This window comes from Pleurodeles waltl, chromosome 8 (assembly GCF_031143425.1).
Source record: "Pleurodeles waltl isolate 20211129_DDA chromosome 8, aPleWal1.hap1.20221129, whole genome shotgun sequence".
NCBI classification, from domain to species: Eukaryota; Metazoa; Chordata; class Amphibia; order Caudata; family Salamandridae; genus Pleurodeles; species Pleurodeles waltl.
The window spans coordinates 565,477,473-565,489,942 of record NC_090447.1 but is presented as its reverse complement, the minus strand read 5'-3'; positions in this window follow the sequence as shown (position 1 = coordinate 565,489,942).

Here is a 12,470-nt window from a genome sequence, read left to right as displayed (position 1 = left end):
TTTAAAGCCCATACTATTAAGATGCATGACTAAGTACTCTCCCAAAGGGCAGTGCAGACAACCTTGGGGCCTTAATTGTTCAGGAATTAACTGGCGGTTAACACAGTCTGGACCCTCAAGAGCTTCCATTGTATCCTGACACAGGTTTGTGTTAAAATCACCAGTTATAAGATAACTAGCACATGGGTAAATCCCAACTAGATCGGCTACAATCTGCATCAATCGCAACAACCTACCCCTTTTTTCCATGGTTCCAGTGGCAATGTAAACATGAATTATTATAATGGACTGTTGCGCATGCCCATTCCTTATAACAATTCCTTGGATCCAATTATCCTCCCAAGCCAGAGGTAGTATACTCCCGTCTAATTTAACAGTCACATAAATGGCCAGGCCACCCTTGGCATGGCCATTCTTGCTTGTTCTGTGAGCAGATTTCCATATTTCTAAATACCCTGGCAGTGGACAACTATGCTCAGCCCAGGTTTCCTGAAGGGCAATTACATCGTGACTGTTAAAATTTTTTAAAAGGTCGGCCAAAGCAAACTTATGCGCAACCCCATTAATGTTCCATGAACATAGGGACAAATGTCCAGAAGTTGGAACAAAACCGCCCACCCATAGGGGTTGATGGGGGTGACCGTGCAAAAGAGTGGAAGGCAGCCAATCCCAGTTAGAAGACCCCTTAAAACCAGAGTCAGTAGGGAGAATGCCATTAAAAGTAGAGGAGCCACCTAGGGCACTTTTCAAGATTGAAAATGGTTTCAAAACTGTAGGAGCCTTCAAACATTGAGATTCTGATAATAACGCCGGGTATCCAGACTCCTTAAGGGGAGTTATTATAATATCCCATGAGCAAAATAAATCTCTCCTATGGAGAATAGACTGAGCTATTGTAGCAGAAATTAGTGTAACCAGAGTAGAGTCACTTGAGTAAGGCCCCCTAGAGTCTAAAAATTCAATGGACACAATGTCCTTAGAACCAATATGGTTAAGATCCGAAATGGCATTAAGAAGTCTTAAAATATTCCCCCTATTCAATATATCATGGGGACCCCTGGAACGATATTCTGGAGTAAATACAAGTTTTGGAGTTAAATGATCCACTGGGGTCATGGAGGGGTACATGGAAACTGGAGGCTGTAACTGTTCATCTGCATTCAATAAACCTGTAAAGACCCCCGGGACCTGATTTTCAGCAAAAGCGGTCCAAGGGCTTGATTGCAGGAGAACTGCTTCTATTAACAGGTGGCAAAAAAGAGTTAGAAGAACCAAGGTCCAGAGCATCGCTGTTCATATTCCCATGGGCGATTTTGGGTACAAACAGTGTGGTAGCAGGGCAAGCAGAACCTCCGCTGCCCCGGGTATGTGGGGCTGCTGAAACCAACGCACTGCCAGGATTGCCTTTCTCACACGAAATCAAGTAATCCTTAAGGGGAGAGTCAGTCTCCTGTACAGTTGTTCCCCCCAAGGGGGCGTTAATAGGTACAGGCTGGAGAGAATTAGGCACCTAAACTGACTCACGATATAACACACAACTTCTGTAACATTAATTCGGACGCAGTTGTGCATTCTATGTGGAAATATGACCTTCTGCTCACCGTTCTCCTCCATAGGCTACAACCGCTGAGGCAGATGATGAGATGGTGGCATCCTCCGGTGTACAGACCCCTGGTGGGCCTGGCAACAATGGAGGACAGGCACATTATCCTGACCTACAGACTTGATAGGTCCACAATCCAAGAGCTGTGTGCACAATTGGAGCCAGATCTGATTTCAGCTATCCACCAGCCCACAGGAATCCCCAATCTAGTGCAGGTCCTGTCAGTGCTCCATTTCCTGGCAAGTGGCTCCTTCCAAACTACAGTGGCCATGGCATCAGGGATGCCTCAGCCAATGTTCTCAAACGTGTTGAGCAGGCTGGTGCCCTGCTGAAACATATGCGCAGCTACATCGTGTTCCCCCAGGTGGAGGATTTGGCCACAGTGAAAGCTGACTTCTATGCCCTGGGACATATCCCCAACATCATTGGTGCCATTGATGGGACACATGTGGCATTTGTCCCCCCTCGCAGAAATGAACAGGTGTACTGAAATAGAAAAAGCTACTATTCAATGAATGTGCAAATGGTGTGTTTGGCAGACCAGTACATCTCCCATGTGAATGCCATGTACCCTGGCTCTGTGCATGACGCCTATATCTTGCGCAATAGCAGTGTCCCTTATGTGATGGGCCAACTCCAGAGGCACCGGGTGTGGCTAATAGATGAGCCCAAAGTCCCCACACAGTATGAGTAGGTGTCTGGGTATGGGATTGTCCCTAAGGGTTAGCGTGTGTCTCACTATTGTCCCACGATATTTACAGGTGACTCTGGTTACCCCAACCTCTCATGGCTACTGACCCCAGTGAGGAATGCCAGGACAAGGGCAGAGGCACGTTACAATGAGGCACATGGGCGAACTAGGTGGATCATTGCGTCCATCTGACAGGTGGCTCCCTGTACTACTCACCCAAGAAGGTGTGCCAGATCATTGTGGCATGCTGTATGTTGCACAACCTGGCATTGAGACGCCAGGCGCCTTTTCTGCTGGAGGATGAGCCTGGTGATGGTCGTGTGTCAGCAGTGGAGCCTGTGGACAGTGAGGAAGAGGAGGCAGAGGAAGAAGATGTTGACAACAGAACAAACATTATCCTGCAGTACTTCCAGTGACACACAGGTAAGACACTGTAACTCCTCTTGACATTTCAGTTTACTTTTGACATTGTGCATGGCAGCCTCTTACCCTCTGTCTATGGACACTGACTGTTCCATTTGGATTCCCTTTTGTCAGATCTGTGTACCCCATTCTGGCTTCTGCTATGTGTATTGCTGCCCAGCAACTGTCATACATTGGTATGAGTAAATGAACATATACATTGCAATGCTTTGCTAATATTGTAGTAATACATTTGTGAATCATCAGACTGACTCCAGATTGGTATTTGTTTCAAGGGTGTTTATTTCGGTGCCAATAAGTATAGGGGTATGTGCAAGGGCCTGGGGTGATGGTGGAGGAAGGTCGATGGTCGAGTCCAGTCTCATGGCATTACAGGTGCATTGTCCAAGGGGGTATAGGAAGTGGAGCAATGGCAGTTCATGGTGGACAGGGTAACAGAGTGGGACAGTAGGGTGACAATCAAGAGGGTCTTATTTCCTGGCGGGGGTCTTGGCAATGTTCTCTGTCTTCTACCTGGATCGCATGGACAGTTTGCAGGATGCTTCTCCTTTTGCAGGGGGTGGGGTGCTGGTGGCCTGATGGTAGTGTGGCGGGCCTCCTGCCCACTAGCGCCGGCAGAAGTAGAAGGCTGTTCCTCGGTTTGGCTAGTGTCAGGGGCCCTTTGTTGAGCCACTGCCTCCCTCGTGGTCTTGCCCATATCAGCCAGCACCCCTGCTATGGTGACCAGGATGGTGTAGATTTTGGTGAAGTCCTCCCTGATCCCCATGTACTGTCCCTCCTGCAGCCGCTGGGTCTCCTGCAGCTTGGCCAGTACCGTGCCCATGGTCTCTTGGGAATGATGGTATGCTCCCATGATGTTGGAGAGGGCCTCGTGGAGGGTCAGTTCCTTGGGCCTGTCCTCCCCCTGTCAAGCAGCACTCCTCCCAGTTTCCCTGTTGTCCTGTGCCTCTGTCCCCTGAACCGTGTGCCCACTGCCACTGACCCCAGGTCCCTGATCATCCTGTGTTTGTGGGGTTGCCTGGGGTCCCTGTAGTGGTGGTCCTGCTGATTGACGTGTCCTGGGGACAGTTGCATGGGCCCGCTGGGTGGGTGCTGTGCTGGTGTTTGTTGGGTTGGGACTGTGGCAGGGGAACCGACTGTCCAGAGATCCCTGATGGGCCAGGTGGGTCATCCTGATCCAGGCGTGCAGAGCTGCTGTAATCACCTTGGGCCTCTTCTGTGGGGGGACTGGATGTAGCTGGCACCTACTGCCAAGTGACGTTGGGTAGGAGTCCTATTGGGATGCAAATGCATTGTTATCGTATATGTTTGAGCCATCTTGTGCAATGGGTGTCGTCTTGGATTTGTGTGATTGCTGATTGTGTGGGCTGGGTGAGTCTCTCTACTGGGAATGGTGTGATGATGGGTGTCCATGCAGGTCTGTGATGGGGGTCCATGCAGCGGTGTTGCATGCAGGGCTTGGTATTGGGATGGGTGGGTTGTGATAGTGGGGTATATGTGAGGTGTTGGAATGAAGAGGGTGTGAGTAGGGGTAGGAATTAGTGATGGCATGCAGATTGGGGGGATATGGTAATTAAGATATGACTTACCAGAGTCCAGTCCTCCTGCTACTCCTGCGAGGCCCTCAGGATGCATCATTCCAAGACTTGCTTCTCCCATGTTGTTAGTTGTGGGGGAGGAGGTGGGGGTCTGCCGCCAGTCCTCTGTACAGCAATCTGGTGTCTTGATTCCACGGAACGTACCTTCTCCCGTAGGTCGTTCCACCTCTTCCTGATATCATCCCTGGTCCTTGGATGCTGTCCCACGGCGTTGACCCTTTCGATGATTCTCCGCCATAGCTCCATTGTCCTAACAATGGAGGTCTGCTGCACCTGTGATCCGAATAGCTGTGGCTCTACCTGGATTATTTCCTCCACCATGACCCTTAGCTCCTCCTCAGAAAACCTGGGGTGTCTTTGAGGTGCCATGATGTGGTGTGAGTGATATGTGTGAGGTGATGTGTGGGGTGATGTGTTGTGATGTTTTATATGATGTGCGTGGATGGTGTATGAGTGATGGTGTTCTGTGCCTCTGAGTGTATGTGTGCTCTTTGCTTGTCTCTCTGTGCTTGTTCTATTTTTTTGGTTGTAAGGGGTTGTGGGTAATGTGGGTGTGTGTTTTATAGTGTTGTGAGTGTGTGGGTGTGGTGTATGTATGTGTGTCAGGTGTGGTACCACCAGTTTATCACTGACCTTTGGTGTGGCGGACTTGTGTGGGTGTCTGTAATTGTTGCGGTATTCTCTGTGTGGGTCATAATACCCTTGGTGGATTACCACCGCGGTCATGGTACGTTGGCGCTCGTCAGCACGGCAGTAGGTGGCATTTACCGCCAAGGTTGTAATGAGGGCCTATGTTTGTAGACCCGGCTTCTTCAACAAGCTACTAAATTAGATGATTTTGCTTGGTTGAATTATTATATGTAAAACAAAATTGAAAAGGGTATATTTGTGATGAAAATGGATGTATTGTCGGAACCCATAAACTGAAGTTTGGTGAAAAGTTGCTGAATTTCCACAATATAAATGTAAAGCTATTTGAGTGGTAAATCATCTCATGATGGAGGGGATTATGACTAATAGCATTATTTTAGTGAGAGGAGCATTGCAACTATTTCTGTTGTGTATTACCCTTTAGAGGAGTTAAGCCTTTTTTACATTACCGCTTACAACCATGCCTGATGAACAGAAGTGACCAATGCTTGGACCTTGCACATGTTGGCGATTCCTATAACTGTGTTGGTATTCTTCTAGAATATGAACCACAGAATATCATGGAGGCCAAAATATTGTGGCAAAATTTCAAGTACAAAAATGTTTTATAGAGGTAAGCATAGGTTCCCTCTACTCAACTTCACGTGTACATACCTTGACCATATTTACATGGTCAAGGTACTCACATGTGGAGTTTAAAATAGCAATTCTACACTTATTGTTAGACCTGACAGCCTTAGGGTAGATACTAAGATATAAATTGTTCTGAGAGTATGATACGTTTATTTGGGACTAATAGTGATTTTAAGTAGATTATAAATGCCATGGGAGTTTAGGCACCTACTTCCCCCGAATTGACCAAATTTGTTGTCTTATATTTAATCACCCGGGTCTAAGGGTTATCTGGGTTTGCCTCATTTGCTTTGACAATCTGTTGGAAAATGGGTTATTGGTAAGGGCAGGTAAGTATCTACACTTAGCAATAGGCCACTAACCTCCACTTAGGTCCAGTTGGGTCTCAGTAAATTAAACCCAACTCAACCCTTGGTAGCTTGGCAACGAGCGACAAGTCTTAACTTAGGAGACAGTGTAAAGCATTCAAATATCACAAAACAGTAATGAAATAAAACACAGGAAACAGTTTAAAAATCCAAAATCAATTTATAAAAAGAGATTATGGGGGTTATTCTAACTTTGGAGGAGGTGTTAATCCGTCCCAAAAGTGACGGAAAAGTGACGGATTTACCACCAGCCGTATTACGAGTCCATTATATCCTATGGAACTCGTAATACGGCTGGTGGTATATCCGTCACTTTACCGTCACTTTTGGGACGGATTAACACTCCTCCAAAGTTAGAAAAAACCCCTATATGTTTATCTCTAAAATGACAGAAAAACGAATGAAATCCGATAAGGGGAACCAGAGATATGAATTTTTAAAGAATTAATGCTTTCTAGTGCATAGAAGCAACTAGCGTTCAAAGGGTTAAATTAAAAAAGGTCACACTGGAAATGAGCAAAGTCAGGAGTTCAGGCCACCCACGAGGTAACACTGTCACACTTACTTTCAGAAGTGTCTGATTCAGGAAAGTGGTCCACAGAACCAGCAAAGGGTTCAGAGGCTCTGGTGTGCCTCTTGGGGTCTGGGACAACAACTCCCACAATGCAACTCTTCAACTTATGGAGTTGCTCCAAACGTCTCCAAACTTCTGGATCTTCTTCCAGAGGTCCTTTTTGGGTCCTTGAAGTGTCCACAACTTGATCCAAGGTTCCAGAAGATCTGAGTTGCTCCTTGGGAGTTGGGACTACAATTTCCAGAATACACCTGGTCAGAATCCTCAAATGGCCATTGGACGCTGGTCAGCTGGGCTCTGCTTGCAGGACTTGATGCAGGGGACTCTGGGCAGCTCCTTTGTACCTATAGCAAACAGGGAGTCCCTTCTTGAAGCAGTAGAAGACAGTTAAAGTCCTTTTATTGGTGAAGCCCAAGTGTGCAGCTGGTGCAGTCCTCCAGAGTGCAGTGTCCAAGTGCAGGTCAGGGGTCCAGCAGGGCAGTCTTTCTTCTCCTGTAGTTCTTCCTTGTTGGAATCTGATAGGGATCTGAGGTGTGGGTGCAGGTCTGCCAGTTTTATCCTTGCCCCTGGGTGAAAAAACAGGGGGGTCCTGGTTCTCCAATCAGAGGCAGGGTCCTTCCCCCTGTGATGACCACTTCCTGGGAAGTGTGGCAAAAATCAATCCCAGGGAGCAACATTCCTCAAAAATCCATCATGGCTGAAAGTGATTTTTGGAGGTTACATCTGGCTGAGCCCACCCACTGGTGTGGCTAAAAATCCTAAACACACCCCTCTCCTGCCCTCTCCTAATCTAATCAAGGGGGCACCTAATTGTCTGGGTTTGCAGGATGTGAGGGTGTTGCTGGGTTGCTCCAAATGTCCTTCTCTGCCTTTGAAGACCAGTTTGGCAGCCCTCCCCCTTCCTACTTCACCATCTGCTGAGAGGAGACCACCTCCCCCAGGCACAGCTCTTTGTGTGGAGCCAGGCCACTTCACACCTCATCAAGGCAGCCTGGCCATGCTGCCAGAGGCTGGCAAATCAGAGCACAGCAGCAAAAACACTGCAGGGCTGACGTTGGCAACTTTTCAGGTAAAGTTTAAAACTCTTTACCTGAACAAGTTATATTAAATCCCACAACTGGAAGTTGTGGGATTTATTATAACAATTAATCTGATACCAAACTTCTGGTATCTGTTACTTAAGGAGACTTATAAAATTAAAATAAACTCTCCCCATTCTAGCCTATAGGGGCCATTCACTACAATGAGTGAAAAATTAATTTGGCTGTTTTACGTCACCAGGGCTTATAAAACTAGTTTTATAAGGTCCCTGCTTATAGTTACATGGCACCCAGCCCTAGGGGCACACAGGGCACACCTTAGGGGTGAATTATATGTACAAATGAGGTAGTTTAAGACTTTGGAACTACTTGTAATTCCGAAGTCGAATTTGCATGTAACTTTAATTTAAAAGCAGCCAGCAAGGCAGGCCTAGCTTTAAAATGACACTGGGCACCTCAGCAGTGCCTCTATGGGTGCACTACCTATGCTAGGGTCCCTAAACCTACATGCCCTACCATATACTAGGGAATTATAGGTAGGTTGACTTAGCCAATTATAATTAGCCTAATTTGCAAACTGATTTTACACAGACCACAGGCCCTGGGACTGGTTAGCAGTACCCAGGGGACCATTAGGGTCAGGAAAACACCAGCAAAAAGTGTAAAATGGGGGCAAAACGTTAGGGGGCCTCCTCAAGCAGCCCTGTTCTCTCACACAATTATACTATTATTGAGCATGTCCTGGTCTCTTCCTTTGCTAGTAGATGATTTAATCCCCTTGTGCTGTCCCGACTGTAATCAACGATCACAACTGATTAGTTTTGCAAATACTTTTCTGGGCTAAAAGTGTTAAAGAATCTGTTGTGCAGTTCACACTCCCCAGTCAGGCCCAATGGTTTTCATATGAAAATAGTGGAGGTGTGATCACTTGTGTACCCAGGCCTCCAAGCTACTGAAATTGGCTTTACACAGTACTCAAATGAACAAGATTGCTATTAGACTATTGTGTAGGAACTATAGCCAAGTATTGACAGTCAGGAAGGAGTCGCAAGAAGGTGCCTGGTCAAAATTGCTACGGGTGCCGAGACAAATGACCCCAAACTGTCCTGAAGTACTGTTAATAGATCTTTCCTTAAAAAATGATTCTATTCCAGAAATTAATTATTTTGTCTCTTCTGAAGCATGGGCGGCATATTTTTCACCATTTTTGATTCCACTCAGGAGGTTTACCAGCCAGTTGCGGGCGTCAATAATCTGTACTTAAACCATCTTCCACGGGGTATTACAGTTCAGGAAGTTCTCTTTGTCCTAGAACAAAGTATAGATGGGAAAGCACCAGGGCCCAATGGGGTCTCAGTCCATGCCCTTAAAGCTTCAGGGAATCTATGGGGTCCCATTCTGACACTGGTGTTTGATGCAGTGGCTGTGTGTATGATCCCTCCTTCCAGGGCTGTGTCAGTTAAAGAACCCATCTTCAAGTAGGGAGACAAATCAACCCCTAAATGTTATTGTCACATTTCCCTTCTAAACATCTCAGTGAAAGTGATAAGTAAGCTACTTCTGATGAGACTTGAGGAATGGGCATCAAAAAAGTTTATACTATCAGAGGTGAAGTTCAGCTTTAGGAGGGGTTTGGATAGAATTGAACAATGTGAAAACCATGAGTTGTTAATTGGGAAGTACAACAGGGCTAAGACAGAATCTCTTTATCTTTGTTTCGCAGATCTAAGTAGCGTTTATGACTTAGTTTACTATTCAAATCTTTGGCCTACTTTGATCTCCCTTGGTGTCCTGGAGGTGATTACTTACTTTTTTGCTCATCTACATGTAAACTTGTCATCCAAGGTTCGGTATGATCCCCCTTTTTGGAGTAAAGAGGGATATTAAACAAGTCTGTGTATTGGCACCCTTTTTGTTTTCTCTCTTTGTTAATTGGGTTGATGGTGCTCTACAAGCTCTGCAGGCAGATGTGCCCAGCGTCTCAGATATGCCTGTCCCTGTGTTGTTATATGCTGACTAATCTGTTTTACTATCTATGACGCCAATCGGCCTGCAGAAACTGATGAATGTATTTGGGGATTTTATGGATTCTAAGAAAATGGTTATTAACAAACCAAAAGCATACATTATGGATTGCAGGAAGAAGTTGCAGAAGTGTAGATCCTTCTTCATTGGGGATTCACCAATAGAAAGAGTTAACTCTTTTTCTTATCTAGGGTTTCTTTGCACAAGCAATGGCACATGGTCCCAGCAGGTCGCAAATGCTAGATCAAAGATGATAAGGAAGTACCAAGGGGTCTTTAGGTTTTCCCATAAGCTGGATAGCCGACCGGTCAAGGAGATGGTTGATATTAGTAAAGCGAGAGGGCTGTCCACGCCACATTTGAAGGATAACTGTGGAGTTATGCCTTTAGAAGCCTCCTCCAGGTTGAGGAGAATACCTTTGTAAAGCATTTGTTATGTCTCCCTGCCTCAGCATCATCAGTGATTATGTAGAGGTAGGTTGGACTGCAATATTAGAAGATCTGCATCTATTAAAACCACTGTTACTTTGGCTCTCTATTTGGTCCAAAGCTCAAGCAAGTTGCACCAAATTACTTATTTTAGACTGTCTCGCTCTGGACCATGTTTCTAACATCCCCTAGCTCTCCTATGCAAGTGCATCCTACAGTACCTTGTTTAACATCTCTGTTCTGCAAGATACTCCTGGATCTCTGTTCCTAAATAAAAGCTCCATTAAGGCATTCTTTCTTAAATATAGGCAGGATTGTAGAGTGTGTGATGAATTAAGTAAGACAACTGTTGCTTAGGACATGTTGACCGTTCCGCAGGATGGTTGTCAACACTGTCTATCCTGTGTGAACGTTATTCAGCACTGTGATACTTTGACCAGATTACATGTGGGCACAGTACATCATTGAGTTACCTTTCTGGAAATGAGGGTACGCCCACCGTATACGATGCCATGCCCCTATGACTGTTGATCTAAGCAAAGCACTCAGCACTTCTGTGAATTTTACATGAACTTAAGGAGATATTACCTCAAACTAATTTTCCTTGCACAGAACAATAGAGACTATGGGATTCATAACCAGTTTGGCGGTCGGACCACCAGACCACCATGTTGGCAGTCCCAAAAAGGCTACCATTTTGGCGGTCTTCCAGACCACCCTATTATGAGTTATACAGGCAGGATTGCCAACGAAAAAAGGCAGACCAGCAGTGGCACGGAGGCCTGGAATTAGGTGGGCCGACCTCCAGTGCCAACAGCATTGTGACCGACCATTGACCGTATTTCAAGCACACAGTCATCATGGCAGACTCCCAGGGTGGTCAGCCAATAGCGGTCCGAACCACAGCAGTCACCAAAGTAATACACAATTGCACATTGGATGAATTTGAAAACAGCACACCTTATGTACATTTCTACAATGGACAAACCTGCAAAGGGAACTATAAAATGCACCACTTCACAGATCACAATCCTTTGCATTACACTGTAACACACAGAAGTCAGAAATACTTTTTTTTACACACAGTACAGGCACTGGGCACCACTTTTTTTCACTATCCCATACAACACTCTGCACACACTTTTGTCCAGTCACACTCTTTTGCACTTCCCCTGTTTAGTAAGTCAATGTCCCCCTTTCTTTTTTATTTCCACCATGGCACGTTTAAAAAATCCCCGTTTCTCAGGAGATGAGATAAGTGTCATGGTAGATGAAATCATAAGAGTAGAGCCACAATTGTTTGGAGCACAAGTCCAGCATACTCCTCTCAGTAGGAAAATGGAAATGTGGGACAGGATCGTTGAAAGAGTCAATGCTATAGGCACCACCCTGCACACAAGGGAGGACATTAGGAAGATGTGGCATGACCTCAGATGCAACATGCTTTCCCTGGTCCCCAGGCACCAGCAGCAGTCCAAGAAGAATACTGGTGGTGGCCTTCCCAATGCCCTATTACATCTTTTTCCCTGGGAGCAGAAGGTATTGGCCTTCCTGCATCCTATGCGCTTTACAGGAATACCTGGGGGAGTGGAGTCTGGTAAGTCACAACACTAAAAATTTCACCAAAATGCTATGTCATGCATGCTCACAGCTTACCTTTTGCCACTTTTACTGTCACTTCACTCATGTGCCCAGTGTCCACCAGTTCAAAGACTTCTATTTGGCAACTCACATTTGAAGTGTACTCACTTGAAGAGATGGCATATGTATAGTGTGTGTAGGACTGGGACTGACATGAATCCAACTTCCATCAGGCACTGTTCTATAACTCCAAACACCAGACCGGTGGTCCCTTCTCCAAATACCCCTGTTTGGTACCAATCAATTTAAGGGTACACACATGGGAAGATAACATTTGTCAAGTGTGCGTAGTGCAGGCACTGACATAATTACAACTCCCAACAGGCACTGTTCATGTGACTACAAACACTAGCACAGTGTTCATATGCTACAATACATCTGTTAGTGAACTCTCAATTGAAGTGTACTCAGCTGGGGGGAGAACATTGGTCAAATGTGGGTAGTAGAGATAGTGACCTGACTGCAATTAACAGGAGGCACTATCTCGGCAACTCCAAACACCAGAACAGTGTTCACTTCTCTGAAGGTCACTGTCTGGCAACTCACAATTTAGGTGTACTCAGCTGGGAGGATACCTTTTGTCAAATGAGAGAAGTAGATGGAGTGACCTGACTACTAACACCAGGAGGGCCCTGTGTCTGTAAAAGCATCCATCAGCACAGTGTTCTCTTGTCCAAATACTATTGTTTGTGATCTCTCAATGGAAGTGGATTCACCTGGGAGGTTAACATTTGTATAGTGTGTGTACTACAGGGAGTTACATGACTGCAACTCCCAGCAGCCCTTGTGTCTGTA